This window comes from Planococcus citri, chromosome 2, assembly GCF_950023065.1.
Source record: "Planococcus citri chromosome 2, ihPlaCitr1.1, whole genome shotgun sequence".
NCBI lineage: Eukaryota > Metazoa > Arthropoda > Insecta > Hemiptera > Pseudococcidae > Planococcus > Planococcus citri.
The window spans coordinates 24,490,529-24,505,732 of record NC_088678.1 but is presented as its reverse complement, the minus strand read 5'-3'; the positions used below and the strand labels follow the sequence as shown (position 1 = coordinate 24,505,732).

Sequence of the window (15,204 nt, the reverse complement as noted above, 5' to 3'; positions counted from 1 at the left end):
ATATTTATAATAAATATTATAATCTCGTAGGTCGTCGCATTACTTATCGAACCTATAGTCGTATCTATGAATCGCATGACTAAAATGGTCATCACGGAGTGCTCTAATACTCACACGTGATATCTTATTATTTCTTGTCTCTTGTAGGTAGTTGAATAGGTTACTCGCTGTGCGAACATCTTCCTTCCTTTTTTGGATTTTCAAATGCTTGAATGATCGAGTCTCCTAACGAAAGGATAGGGATCTGTGCGACATGATGAAAAAATGATCATAATTGATTTGATTATTGATTATTCTCGTATGCCAAATTATCGAAAGTTGTTTGGTGGGAAGGGGGGAGGGATCTGTGGCCCATAGAGTGTTAATAGAAACAGCTTGCTATTACAAAATATTCAAAGATATGAGCCAAAAAAAAAATCAACGAGTTTTCAATCAACTTCCATTGTACTTGTATGTAGTAGTAGCTGGGATGCTGATTTCTTTCAGTGGAAAGCTCTTTTAGTCGGGGGGCGCATAAGGATCACTTGCACCCCCTGCCGATCCTCCGGGACAACTTCTCTCTTAACGGGGGAGCCCTAAGGAACATTTCTAGCCCTTGTCCTAAAAAAAGTAGCCCTACTTACAAAATGGCGGCCGTTTTGATTGACAGGTCAGCCGAAATCGCAGATTTTGCGTTTCAACATAGGACTTGCACAGAATTTTTTAAACCGTACAAGGGTAGATCGAAAGAGCAGGCAAAAACTCATCACCTGTCAAAATTTCAACTGCTAAAGTGCCTTTTTCGATTTTTGGTGAATTTTCAAAAATTAAATTTTGCCCAAAAATGTGAGAAAAAAATCAAAATTTCACCACATTGACCTAGAAAGCTGAAATTTAGGATATACTCTATATTCGATCTGTGAAATCGATTGGAAACCGTTTCAAACCGTTTTGAGCAGTTCTGGAGCCTCCAGCAGATTTTTGAAACTCGAAATTCTCACAAAATCTTATCAAATGGAGTTAGAAAGCCCAAATTAATTCTGCAAACTAATTTCAATACGCTGTGAAGTCGACTGCAGGTAAATTTCAAGTCGTTTCGGAGCCTCCAGCGATTTTTTGAAAATTACTGGAGCCTCCAGTAAATATTTGAAACTTGAAATTTCCCCAAAATTTCATCAAAACGGAGATGGAAAGCTGAAATTAACTCTGCACGCCAATTTTAACACCCTCTGAAGACGACTTCGGGTGAGTTCGAGTTATTTTGAAGCCTCCAGTGACTTTTTGAAAGGTTTTATCGCGTTTTTAGGAGAATTGAAATTTCTAAAAAGTAGCTGGAAGCTTCAAAACCACTTGAAACCACCATGCAGTCGACTTCACATTGTATTGAAATTAGTTTGCAAAGTAAATTTCGGCTTGCTAACTCCATGTGATGGAATTTCTCCAGTTTCAAAAATCTACTGGAGGCTCCAGTAATTTTGAAAAAATCGCTGGAGGCTCCAAAACGACTCGAAAATCACCTGCAGTCGACTTCATACCGCATTGAAATTAGTTTGCAGAATGAATTTCGGCTTTCCAACTCCATTTGATGAAATTTTGTGAGAATTTCGAGTTTCAAAAATCTACTGGAGGCTCCAGTAATTTTCAAAAAATCGCTGGAGGCTCCAAAACGACTTGAAATTTACCTGCAGTCGACTTCATAGCGTATTGACATTAGTTTGCAGAATTATTTTCGGCTTTCCAACTCCATTTGATGAAACCAGCTACTATTTGGAAATTTCAATTCTCCTAAAAACGCCATGAAACCTTTCAAAAAGGCACTGGAGGCTCCAAAATTTCTTGAACCCTCCTGAAGTCGTCTTCAGAGGGTGCTAAAATTGGAGTGCAGAGTTAATTTCAGCTTTCCATCTCCGTTTTAATGAAATTTTGGGGAAATTTCAAGTTTCAAAAATTTACTGGAGGCTCCAGTAATTTTTAAAAAATCGCTGGAAGTTCCAAAACGACTTGAAATTCACTTGCAGTCGACTTCACATCGTATTGAAATTAGTTTGCAGAATTAATTTCAGCTTTCCAACTCCATTTGATGAAATTTGGTGGGAATTTCGAATTTCAAACGTCTGCTGAAGGCTCCAGAACTGCTCAATACGGTTTGAAACAGTTTCCAATCGATTTGGCAGGTCGAAAATAGGGTATATTCCAAACTTCAGCTTTCTAGGTCAATTTGGTAAAATTTTGATTTTTTTCTCACATTTTGGCCAAAATTTGATTTTTGAAAATTCACCAAAAATCGAAAAAGGCACTTTAGCACTTGAAATTTTGACAGGTGATGAATTTTTGCCTGCTTTTTCGATCTACCTTTGTACGGTTTGAAAAATTTCATGCTAGTCCTATGTTGGAACGCAAAATCTGCGATTTCGGCTGACCTGTCAATCAAAATGGCCGCCATTTTGTAAATATGGCCACCTTTTTTTTGAGTACAAGGGCTAGAAATGTTCCTTAGGACCCCCTTTAATAAAAAAGTTGTCCCGGAGGATCGGCCGGGGGGTGCAAGTGATCCTTATGCGGGCCCCCCGACTATATTATTGCAAAATATTCAAAATTATGAGCCAAAAAAATTAACGAGTTTTCAATCAACTTCTATTGTATTTGGGATGCTGATTTTTTTCAGTGGGAAGCTCTTTGTAATATGCTTACCCCTAAAATTCTTTATTTTTCAGTTTTTCAGACCTCAAATTTGGAGAAGAAGGTACAAAAAATGAGCATTATTATGTTTTTGAAATTGAATATTTACCCATAGTTCAAAATTGGGATCTTTTTGATTTTGTAGTGAGAGGAAAAAGATGTTCCCAAGAACCAATGTTTTAAAATTCTTAAGCCCCCTACTGTTTGGGTAATTTTATATGAGATGGTACAGATGCATTTTCTATCGTTGGCCTAAATTGAATGATAGTTAAATATTTTGACTGCACATATTGAGTGAAAAATCGTTACCACAAATAAAATGTTACTACTGCTACTTGAAATGCGACTCACAGAGTGGTTTGAAAAGCCGCAGCAGATCGGATTCATTAAAAGTTTTTTTCCAGACAGGCATTCTAAATTTTTTATCTTTCTTCGAGCTGTATATTGACTGGAATCCAAATGATATGGTGTTTTTCTCGACGTTGTTAACTACGGCGGCGCAAGGCTAAAAAAATTACGACTGTTTAGGCTTAGCGATAAAGTGTTGGTTTAGTAAATCGTTCGTTGCTTGGTTGGCAATGTTCTGGGGAACAATTCAACGCAACACCGAAGCGTGAATTTAAATACGAGTTTTAACAGTTTCTTCTTCATCCTCTGGGATGTATTATTTTTTTCCTCCATTGACGATACGAGTACTATAGGTAGGTACTCTACAGTAGAACCAAAAGTATATCGTAATTGTATTTTTTTTTCTCCGGATCTTCTTCTATAAGATATAAGTAAACGAACTATCGGTATAAATACGCTTACGATTTATCGAGATATTAGATTTTTCCGCTGGCGGGGTTCTTTCTCATTAAACAAACGTTAAAGTTTTCTTATATAGGTACCGATGCAATATGGTTTCATACAATAAATATTTTTTAAACCGAGGTGTCGACCATTGTTCGCAAATAAAAACTGATTTAAGGTTTCTGGATAATATATTTTTTGCCTGCTTTGGTATTGTGTTTCGGTTTTCGGTTCATGAGACGATGAAGGGAGACGAAGAACGAAGCGTCGCGCCGATCGTGTACAGTACACCACGTACACAGATATATATTTCACGTGTATATCGAAAAATAAGTTCCGGATCGCATATAAAAGGTTTCGATTCTGTGGGGTATTTTTTTTATTGTGGCGATTTTTTTTTAATTTCGTGAAATATCGCGTAGGTGCGATATAGCTTTTGTTCGATTGTATACCTATCTACTTGCGTGCTTCCTTTATGGTGAAATATTGACAGGGGTCATTGAATGGTTTATCGATGGGAAAATTTGAGATAGAGGTGTACGGATTTGAGAGCAGCGAGGGGTTGTATTTTGACTGGACTGTACTGGTACAGACGTTTGTTTTTTTTCGTCGAAATTGCTCGTCGTTTAAAATTTTGTGGTAGTGAAATCTTTATTTTGAGTATACCTACCTATGTATATCATTTTAAAAACCTTGAAAATATCTAAATTCTGTAAAAATTGATAAAAATTATTGCATCAATTGAAACTATAATGTTGCATAGAGAGAGATGTTCAGTTCATTTTTAAATGTACCTAATCGAATCAGATAAAATGGATCCAGTATAATTGAAATCTTTGAGCGATGAACCATATTCTCGAACTCTGCACGATATCTTATTCCAATTTGATATTTTGGCAATCTCACGTCAGTCTGCAGATTTCACATTGTTTTTAAAACTATACAAAAATCTTTCGTTATTTTTTTTCCAGATATACTCGTAATACGAATCAGCTAGCATAGGTCATAATTTCGTTATATTAAAATTATAGGCCTGTAATATAAAGACGTCCATTTATCACCACAGCCAATGAAGTACATCTCACATAACAATACGATTATCTTAATAGTGGTGTAAAAATCACGTTTTCATCGTATAAATCATATATTTACCTACGTTTGATATAAATAGAGACGAACAAAGAAAGAATACAAATTCTCTAGTAACTGATCTAATTACAGAACCTTATGATTTCTTCATTACGGGTCAATATGGCGCACGGTACATTGTTGAAGGTTTCCAGTATATTTGTACACAAATGTAAGACTATGATGCGTAGTCTGCTATTGAAATAATCGATGGGCAGATGGGGTCACGATTCTGGACTAGTTTTGTGCCTCCTGTTCAAATTAGTCGTATTTTTGTGGAAGATATGATCATCAGTCGAAAGATATGTTTGGTGTTTGAGGTTGGGAGGGGAGGGGGAGGAAGGGCGATGAAAATTTTGGTTTTTGTATCATGTCTTATTTCTGTTTTAGCTAGTAAAGTTCACAATATGTATGAAGGGTTCGCTGAAAGAATCTGACAAATCCATTTTTTTAAATTAAATTATGCATTGTACTTACTCATACATGGTGCCTCATAATGCAATTCATTAATTTGAAGCTTTCCAATTTTTTCTCAAAATAGCACAAAAACAGAGACTTCTAAGAATTTACGCTCTAGAAATTTGTGTCTTCCCATATTTTTCGTGAGGTTTTCTGTTTTCCCCCAGCATCGATTTTTCTTTGATTTTTTTATGAAAAAAAATTACGAGTGTTGGGGAAAAATTAAGGGTAATCAATAATCATATTTCTTCATTAGATATTCTATAGACTGAAAAAATGAACTGAAGAAAGCTCAATTAAGTCAAAACTTTCTAACCTTGTAGAAAAAAACTAAACGTGGGCAATTTTTTAAAAAATGTCTGTAATAAAAAATTTTAAATTTTTTAAAATACTTACATTTTTTTTCACAAAAAATCAATTTTTTAGAAAAACTGCCGAAGTTCCCCCCAAAAAAATCTACCCGGACACAAAATTGTGGATCATGAAATTTTCTTTCACTTAGAGTGTGATTTTTTTCTTGTGTTTGTTATATTTTTTGAACTGAAGTTTTGATTAGCATAACTGAGGGTGTCTAACATGTCTGCAAGTGCTGATTTTGTCCTGCTTTTTATCAAAAAGTCGGTTTAAAAAAATGCTATTCGAACTTTGAACTTCTCGATTCATATTCATACCAATCTTCCTTTGTACATAAAATTTTGAAAAAAATCATTACAAAATCCTTTCTTTCCAACTTGCAATAATTATTCTAAATCCGAAATTTGTCAACTTTTCAGAACTTCCTATTTTGCAAATGGCAAATTACAAGAATTTTTGAAAAATTTTCCGTCCTCGTTTCGTCTGGCCAAAAACATATTGCATATTTGGCTTCCCAAAGGTTGTCTGTCCGCCTGCCTGGCCTCAGTGGCCTGTTAAGGTCATCGACCCGTGTGTCTGCAGACGCTCAAAGTCAATATGACCTGCCTACTCAGCCTCCTAAGATCATCTATCGGCCTGTATGGCCTCTCAAAATTATTGACCCGTCTGTCTGTCTTCTCAAAGTCGTCTGTCTTCCTATCTGTATTCTTAAGGTCATTGACCGATGTGTCTGGCTCCTCAAGGCAAGTTATCTAACGGTCATGAAAGTCATGAAAGAGTCATGAAGTTTGGTAGGTGGTCATGAAAGAAAAAGTCCTAAATTTTGCTCGAAACATGTCTACTTGAAATTTTTTTAAAAAGCCCATAGAATGAAAAACATCAAAAAATTCTTTAAAAAAATCAGATAAATGAAAAAACTGAAATATATGTGTCATTCCGCAGGTAAAGGGCCCATTTGGTCGATATTGAGTTAGGGGTGGGGGGGGGGGTAAAGTAGACCTCCGGAGCAATCATATGAGCTGGATAGAAGCCCAAAAAGTGCAAAAAAAAAACTCAAAAAAAATCCAGAACTAAAAATTTGAAAAACTCAACTTTTGAGAAAATTGCCTTCAAAGTTTTTTTTCTGAAAAAAGCTGAAATTTCACGTAATCCGAAAACCTTCATACCTAAAATTGAAGATTATTGTTTCTGATGTCAAATATTACTACCCACCTGCAATAGCGATTTTTTTTACTCAATATTTTCATGTTTATGAGTATTTTAAGCCTGAAAAACAATGATTAATAAATTTAAATTTTGCATAAAAATTCATTACTCAGTTCAAAAGCAGAAAAAAAATGATTAAATTACATTTTCTGTCAAAATTCAACTTGTAAAAATAAAAATCATGAAAAAAAATTTTCAAAAAATTTCTTCCCCAGGCGGGATTCGATCCCAGACCTCCTGCTCCGCAATCCGTTATCCGTTATCAGTGTCACACGGCTAACGCTGCACCAACGTAAAACGCGTTTTTGAATGGTATACATGTTGACACTGGCAACTAGGTGCAGTATAATTTGTAGGGTATTTTTTTGGAAGCGAATTTACTGCTAAAAAGCAAAAACGACCAAATGGGCCCTTTATAGAAAAACTTTAGTTCCGTTTTTCTCTGCTTGGGGCGCACCTGCGGCCTTGATACTTCAACACGAGATAGTCGGATATGTTCTACATCGAAATCCATCAAAACCTCGATTTTCGATTTTTTCAACTGTTTCACTAAAAACACAATTATCTCGATAAATAAAAACGACCAAATGGGCCCTTTACCTACGGAATGACACATATAATTTTTGACTCTGTAAAAAGTGGCAACCCTGTTCGATTTCCTCTCAGTTTCAAGTTATTTAATTTTTTGAGGGGGGGGGGCATTTTCATGCGGTAAAAATGTAAAAAATGGGTCATAAAGAAGTCGTAAAAAAGTCATGAAAAAGTCATGATTTGTTGTCTGGGAACTTTGTTACACATCCTGCAAGGTCTTCCGTCTTCCTGTCTGGCATCTTAAGGTCATTGACCCATTGGTCTGGGCTCTCAAAGTCGTCTACCTGTCTACTTCTCGGGCCTTCCAGCAATATAGAAGACTTTGTTTTTGAGATGTTGAGTGAGTATTGAAAAGATCAGCTGTATTGCGAAGATCCCTCCTCTCGCTTCTTATGCCACTGCTTGCAGAATGTGATAAATAGGTTTTTTCGTGCGCAACTTCGGGATATTTTTTGAGAAATCTTAGAAAATATTGAAGGTGTCCACCTCCTGTCCATTAATCCTGTGAGTATTTATTTCGTCTTTCCTGCTTTTTATGTTGGTTTTTGTTCGTGTCTCCTGCTATCTTGTTTTTTTTCTGCCTTTTTGGACAAACTTACAACAAAGTTGAGATTTTTCCCATTTTTAAAATAAACTTTAAAATTTTCCATTTTCTCTTCTTCTTTTGAATTTCTTTTTTTTGTTGTTTTTTTCTGGTGTGATAAAAAACAGAAAGGAAAAAATCTGAAAACATTTCATTTTTGTGCTTTGAAAAATTTTGGCCTTCATTCACTCTTTCAAGTTGAAATTTTTGAAAAATGAACTCCCGAAATTCTTGCTTGTTAGACACCTTGAAGTTGAAACGTTCAACTAAAACAATCTTTTGTCTCGAATAATTGGGAATTTTTTTAATTTTTTATTACTGAAAATCAGAAATTTTTTGGCTTTTCTTCTTGTACATTCTTACTTGTTTTTTCTAAAAATCTACAGATATGTAGGTACTAATATTTTTGAAATACATATTTTAAACGATGAAGTCTGCTTGTTGATTTCAGTCCAAAAAGGCCAATAATTTTGATCAAAAAAATTTTCCGGAACATCACAACGAAAACATCTTCAAACCACACAATATTACGTACTTCTACTCATATTCCACCCAGTTCACATTTCAACTCCCAAAAAACCACTCTTCGCGGTTGAACGACCGCATCCATAAATGCCGGCACGAAAAAAAACTACCAGCTTTTCGAGCAAATAAAACTCGACGTTTTGAAAATTGACTCGAGGTAATCACGAGGTAACCTATATAAAAGTCGCGAAAATCTCTCTACACCTATCTCCACACATAATTCGATTTCATTTGACATTAACTACAGCCATTTACTCGGAAACGGCAAGCAACTCTACCCGAGGAAGAATTTTTTCGCAGATTTTCGTTCGCGTCGACGACGTCTTCGTCGCTGTTGCTAAGATAAAAGAAATGTAAACGCAATAGGCAGTTGTCACAGTTGTTATATTACAGCTCATTTAAACGATAGAACGACTAACCAGCAAAGGAGGAAGGGTATCGCGTCTCGCTTCTTCGTCACTTTATTACACATACTTTGTAGAGATTTGCCAAATGTTTCCCCGGAGAGTCAATAAACTTTCGTTATCTTTTTTATTCCTTATTTTCGTATTCGCGAGTGTAGTGCTACACGAATGAAGCCTTAAGGGCGACGTTTCAATATTGCTCTATACTCTAGAAAAACATCATACTCGTACATAGGTATACGTAAGAAGTAGGTATTCAAAAATAATTAACCTGTTTCCGTAGGTATGTAAGGTTCATCGCATCGTTCTCTCGTGTCGATCGCTCATACTCGTACTTATACATTTATGTGTAGATATTTCATCTCTGTCGGTTAAGAAGTCTTCGCTGTTCTACTTTCTTTATACCTGCTGCACCTTTTGATAAATATGTTTTGAAAAACAGATGTAAAGGTAGAATTCTTCACGTTAACGTAAAAAAAAATATGTATCCCAACACCTACACATCGTTCGTAGATGTATTATCGCATGTTACAAGTCGAAGATAAATGTTATTTCCTACTTGGAAGTCAACAGATTGAAGTAATATAAAAAAAAACAAGAAAGTATTTCGAATGACATTTCACACTTACGTTTTTTTTTCTCTCTCAAAGGATGACCAAAGACGACACCGATGTCAAAAAAAAATAAAAAATAAAAAATATAAAGCAATACTTTCCATCGTATGGAATTATTAGTTCGATTACAAGCCATGCAGTCATTCAACACGTAAAAACATACAGGTTGGCTGGTCGCATTAAAGGCTTATATCGACTAAAGCCTTTACACTTCACCTCAAATCCCACGCAATTACAACTAAGCTGCTTGGCAAACCTGGTGTGGTATCCACGACTTACGAAATTTCTTCATTTATTGAATATCGACGTTGGAACGATTTTCTCAAGTATGTAGGAGGATCCGATACAGTTCAGCCATTACAAATGGAACAGCACGCTAAGAATAAATTTTCATTACCACATGTAAATTGAAAATAAACGTATTTGTATAACCGGCAGCTATTTACATTTGCAAATACCCAACGCATCGTTTTACCTAGTTATATGCGTATGCTCATCCTTACTTAACCGGTGCTCTCTTATCTGCATGGTTGAAATTACCACACGCTATTTGACCGGTAATATCGTAAATATTATTAATTAGAAGCTACGAAACCTTATGGTTAACCTGGTTCATCACGTTTGCCATAAAATTACAGTTATGATGCAAAAAAAAATTAACCATCGATTCCTCCCACTTGCACATAAATCTTTTAACGAAAACCGACCTCACACCAACACGTAAAATCCCTCCATGAGACATAGTACAACATACGCCAATGAGTCTATACCAAAGCCACAACAGCACCTGTTACCCACTTTTCGTTAGAGGTGTTAATTTTGAAAAATACTGAAAATTGAATTTTGTCGCTCGTTAAACATTGGAAGCTTTGAATTTTTGGAACATGATAATGATAACCGTAATGTCAAGCTAGCAGTCTGATTGTGTTGTGAAATCAATTCTTGTAGTAAGGGAATCATTCACAAACGAATTGATCAAGTTTTTGAAAGAATCATTTGCAGACAGGGCTGGTGGAACGGAACGGAACAGAACAAAATGAACAAAACCAGAACAGAACAAATAAGATAACGAAGTGTTCTTGAACAGAACAGAACAGAACAAAACAGAAAAAAAAATGGAACGGAACAGAACAGAACAAATTTCAGCTTTCCAAATTCCATCTTCATTTGGTGAAATTTAGTGGAAATTTTGATTCTCAAAAGGTCAATAATCTGCTGGAAGGTTGCAGAAAATGCAGAATTGCTCAAAATGGCTGAAAATCATTTTCAATTGATTCGGCGGGACAAGATTACCTATAAGTAGCACATTCCAAATTCTGGTTTTCTAGATAAATTAAATTTTCAGAATTTTGTAAAATTTTGATTTTTTCTCAATTTGGGACCAAATTTGAGTTTAAAAAAATTGAATTCATCTAAAAATGAGAAACAAAATGCACTTCAGTTTTTGAAATTTTCAGAATTTCGGATGGTGTCAAATTTTGCATGTTAATTTGTTCATTCGATGATTTGATCTAGCTTTGTCTAGTTCAATAATTCAAAAAATTTTCTGCCAGGTGGAATACCCCCTCCCCCCCCCCCTTTGTTAAAACGGAACGGAACAGAACAGAACAAACGGAACGGAACAGAACAGAACAAATGGAACGGAACGGAACGGAACAGAACAGAACGGAACAAAAAAAAATGATGAGCAAAACGGAACAGAACAGTAAAAATGCGAAGTGATTTGTTCATGAACGGAACGGAACAAAACGATCGTTTCGGTCACCAGCCCTGTTTGCAGACAATACTTAGATTCATTTTCAGCGAATCGTTCGTGAACGAATTGAAATTGATCAATTCATTAATTTTCATGAATCAATTAGTTCACGAATGATCCACTAAAAATGAATCGATTCGTGTGTGCATGATTCACTTAAAATCAATTTTCATGAATCAATTCGTTCGCGAATGATTCACCAAAAATGAATCAATTCGTTCGTGCATGATTCACTAAAAATTGATTAAATGAATCAATTCGTTCACCAAATGATTCACTAGAAATAAATCAATTCGTTCGCGAATGATTCACCAAAAATGAATCAATTAGTTCACGAATGATTCACTAAAAATGAATCAATTCGTTCGTGCATGATTCACTAAAAATTGATTAAATGAATCAATTCGTTCACGAATGATTCACTAGAAATGAATCAATTCGTTCCCGAATGATTCACTAAAAATGAATCAATTCGTTCATGCATGATTCACTAAAAATTGATCAAATGAATCAATTCGTTCACGAATGATTCACTAGAAATGAATAATTTCGTTCGCGAATGATTCACTAGAAATGAATCAATTCTTTCGCGAATGATTCACCAAAAATCAGTGCTTGAAAACCGGATAGATATCGCTCCCGGTTTTGGTTTCGGTTTTGAGCAATTTTAATCGGTTTTTGGGGGTTTCGGTTTCGGTTTCGGTTTGCAAACCCTGCCAAAAATGAATCAATTCGTTCACGAATGATTCACTAAAAATGAATCAATTCGTTCGTGCATGATTCACTAAAAATTGATTAAACGAATCAATTCGTTCGCGAATGATTCACTAGAAATGAATCAATTTGTTCGCGAATGATTCACCAAAAATCAGTGCTTGAAAACCGGATAGATATCGCTCTCGGTTTTGGTTTCGGTTTTGAGCAATTTTAATCGGTTTTTTGGGGTTTCGGTTTCGGTTTGCAAGCCCTGCCAAAAATGAATCAATTCGTTCGCGAATGATTCACTAAAAATGAATCAATTAGTTCGCGAATGATTCACTAAAAATGAATCAATTCGTTCGTGCATGATTCACTAAAAATTGATCAAATGAATCAATTCGTTCACGAATGATTCACTAGAAATGAATCATTTCGTTCGCGAATGATTCACCAAAAATGAATCAATTCGTTCGCGAATGATTCACTAAAAATGAATCAATTTGTTCGTGCATGATTTGAGGAGGTGGATAGCAAAACGCAATAACTCCAAAATTACGAAAATTGAGTTTGATATCTATCCTTATGTAAAATTCAACGGGGAATCCATTCCCGGTGTCAGATTTTGTCCATCAGTTGAATATCATAGCGCAATCGAGGAAAACAAGTCTGATTTTAGAGCTAAATGCATTGAAAAATGAGATTTTGTTTGCAAAACGCAATAACTCCACTACTTTTTATACATTTTAGTTGCGCAGATGTGGTAACACTGTTTTTTTTCATCGGGTGGGTACTGAAAATCGTTGGGTAGGAGTTACTTAAAAAAATGGTGCTTTCGTTGCCACTCTCTGAATGCCATATCACACACAGGAATTGTTTGAATTTCACATTCCAGTTTTTTAATTGTTTTTTATCGAAAATTCTCGATTAAACATCAATTTTTTCAAATAAAAAATACGTTTTTTTGCAGAAAAACACCAAAAAAAAATTTTTGCGTTCAAAACGCAATAACTTTTTTTTCTTTTCCTCACTGTGCTTACCCAGGTGACCGAAATTTTGAAATTGAGTGGAAATTTTATTTGTGGCACGTTCCCCTTTCATTTGACACCAATTTCGGAACTCGACCCCCCACCCTTCCCCACCTGACAATTTTTCCTAATTTCCCAAAAAAACCAAAAATGGAGTTATTGCGTTTTGCTATCCACCTCCTCATTTGTCAAAAATGAATCGATTCGTTCGTGAATGATTCAATTGAAAATTAATAAAATGATTCGTTCGCGAATGATTCGTCAAAAATGAATCAATTCTTTTGCGAATGATTCACCAAGAAATCAATCAATTAGTTTAATCATTAATCGTTCGTGAACGACTCGATTCGCTTCGCTTGAAAACAGATCAACTCCTATCAAAGTTTCACAAAAAGTGAATCAATTCGTACGTGAAAGATTTATCAAACCCGAATCAAATCATTCACGAATGATTCACTTGAAAATTGCATCAATTCATCGTCAATAAAAACTACACGACGCTTCAATATCTCCTCGGTATGTATGTATGTAGATGCGTGTATATTAGATTTTCGAAAACGAATAGTCGGTCTTCTCTTCGCGTTGCGTGAGATTTTTCGTTTCTCTCAATTTTTCGACATTTTCGTCCCAATGACGCGTATCTTCGACGGCGCAAACTAATTACAACAGACGTTCGCTGACGCATGTCCAAAACTTTCCGGCTTCCAGTTTCCGCAGACATGATGTTTTACCGCGAAAATGTAATTTTCAATCATTCCGCCATCCGCCATCCACCATTGTATACGCAACAAAACAAAAAGCCGAAACGAAAAGTCAACCCTGTGGCGTACGACCATCGCAATTCACCAGTCACTGGTCTAACCCGCCTATACAAATGGATTTTAAAAGAAAATTACTACGCAGAAACTGGCGGCTTTGTTTTTCAAGCCAGGGGGCGGCAAAGAGAGCACAAGAATGGATAAATTATATCGGCCTCGTAGAAGAAATCCTCAGACTAAAATCCATTTTCGAAAATACGTTTCCTAGTCTCTCTATCGTGTACACAATATATACGTATACTTCGTCTCTATATGCCCTGTAAGGGTATCTCTCCCTTTTGTTTTCGTTTCTCGGCGACTTTAACACGCGGACGGCGGCCGCAGATAATACAATTTTGATAGCTAAGAAAAGGGGGAATTGGAAATGTCCGCAATTTAATATTTGACCACACGAAAAACCTATAATTCAAAGGACCATTTGAGTCAAGAGGACCATTTAGGTTATGGGTGTTATTTCTCGGTACAATGACTATGAGAGCATCGTTAGCGCTCTAGATCGTATCTTATATGTCAATATAGCCAACCACGTGTTCGACCAACAGAATCAGAACCACCGCCAACACGAATCTCAGCCGAGCCAACAGATGAAAAACATTTCCCCAAACGGAGGGGAATTCGCGGAGAGCATTATTTAGCTAGATGACTTGGTTATAGGTCGTTGAGAAAATGAGAAAAATACCAATGAAAAGCGTTGTTTCAAATCATCATTAACCTGAAGCGCAAAATGAGTGAAATGACCTGTACGAAATTCTATTTCATAAGGTTAAGGAAAATACACGTAGGTAAGGGTGAATCGAAACAAAAATTATCGTAAACATTACTACCGTAGTGAATCGGGATTACCTTTTGACTCTTGAAATAGGGTGGAAAATGCGAGGGAGAAACGAGGAGTTGTTCTTCGATTTTCCACACGTCGAGAAATGTAAATATAAGTAGGATTATAGCGGAGAAACGTTTCCTTTTCTCGGGCCTTAATCGTAAATTGTATAAGTTTTTATCTCCAAAAATGAAAAATAAATTGAAATGAAATTGATTCATTAATACTGATAACAGATTAATAATGATATTCAAATTCAAATATCTTTATTGCAGGTCATAGCTTTCGCTGCATTTACAATGTCATAAAAAATGTAGGTACTAATAGATACAGGTTTTGCATAATTTTTGTTCTTAAATTTTCACCTATTGCCAAATGTTTGAATCTTGTTTCATATGTGTGAGAAGGTACCTTGAGATTTGTTATTCCATTGTTTATCATAATACATAGGTGAAGTATGCATTCACAAGGAACTGGTAGTATGTTGTTTTTAATAAAGACTGGTTTACAGGATTCTCTTGGATGTTTTTGAAACATTATTCTTAAAACTCTTTTTTGTATTAGTAGTACACATTGGAGTAGACTGGGATTACCACCCCAAAGTGCTATTTCATAGCCCAGATTGGAATGAAATAGGCCAAAATATGCAAGTTTCAAAGTGTGAGAGTGTATTATTTCACAGAGCTGTCGTATTAAGTTGGTATAAGTGGAAAGTTTTTTGATTAAATGGTCCACTTGGTTATTCCTAGACATGTGCACCGTTAGGAAATTGCAC

The 15,204-nt window shown here is 35.6% G+C and overlaps 1 protein-coding gene and 1 long non-coding RNA gene across 5 annotated transcripts in view; one reads left to right on the top strand and one right to left on the bottom strand.

The window, feature by feature from the left end:
• Window positions 1-15,204, bottom strand: part of LOC135835115 (uncharacterized) — a 473,170-nt gene that overhangs the window by 132,919 nt on the left and 325,047 nt on the right. The window contains exon 1 of one of the 4 annotated variants that reach the window (XR_010556823.1): window positions 10,877-10,892. The exons of the other annotated variants lie outside the window; for them this stretch is intronic. The gene's annotated coding sequence lies outside the window, so the exon portion shown is untranslated. Of the gene's footprint in view, window positions 1-10,876; window positions 10,893-15,204 lie in introns of those variants that run through there. 4 annotated transcript variants of the gene reach the window in all.
• The window catches only part of LOC135835136 (uncharacterized), a 194,709-nt gene that overhangs the window by 15,981 nt on the left and 163,524 nt on the right, over window positions 1-15,204 (top strand). The window lies entirely within an intron of this gene.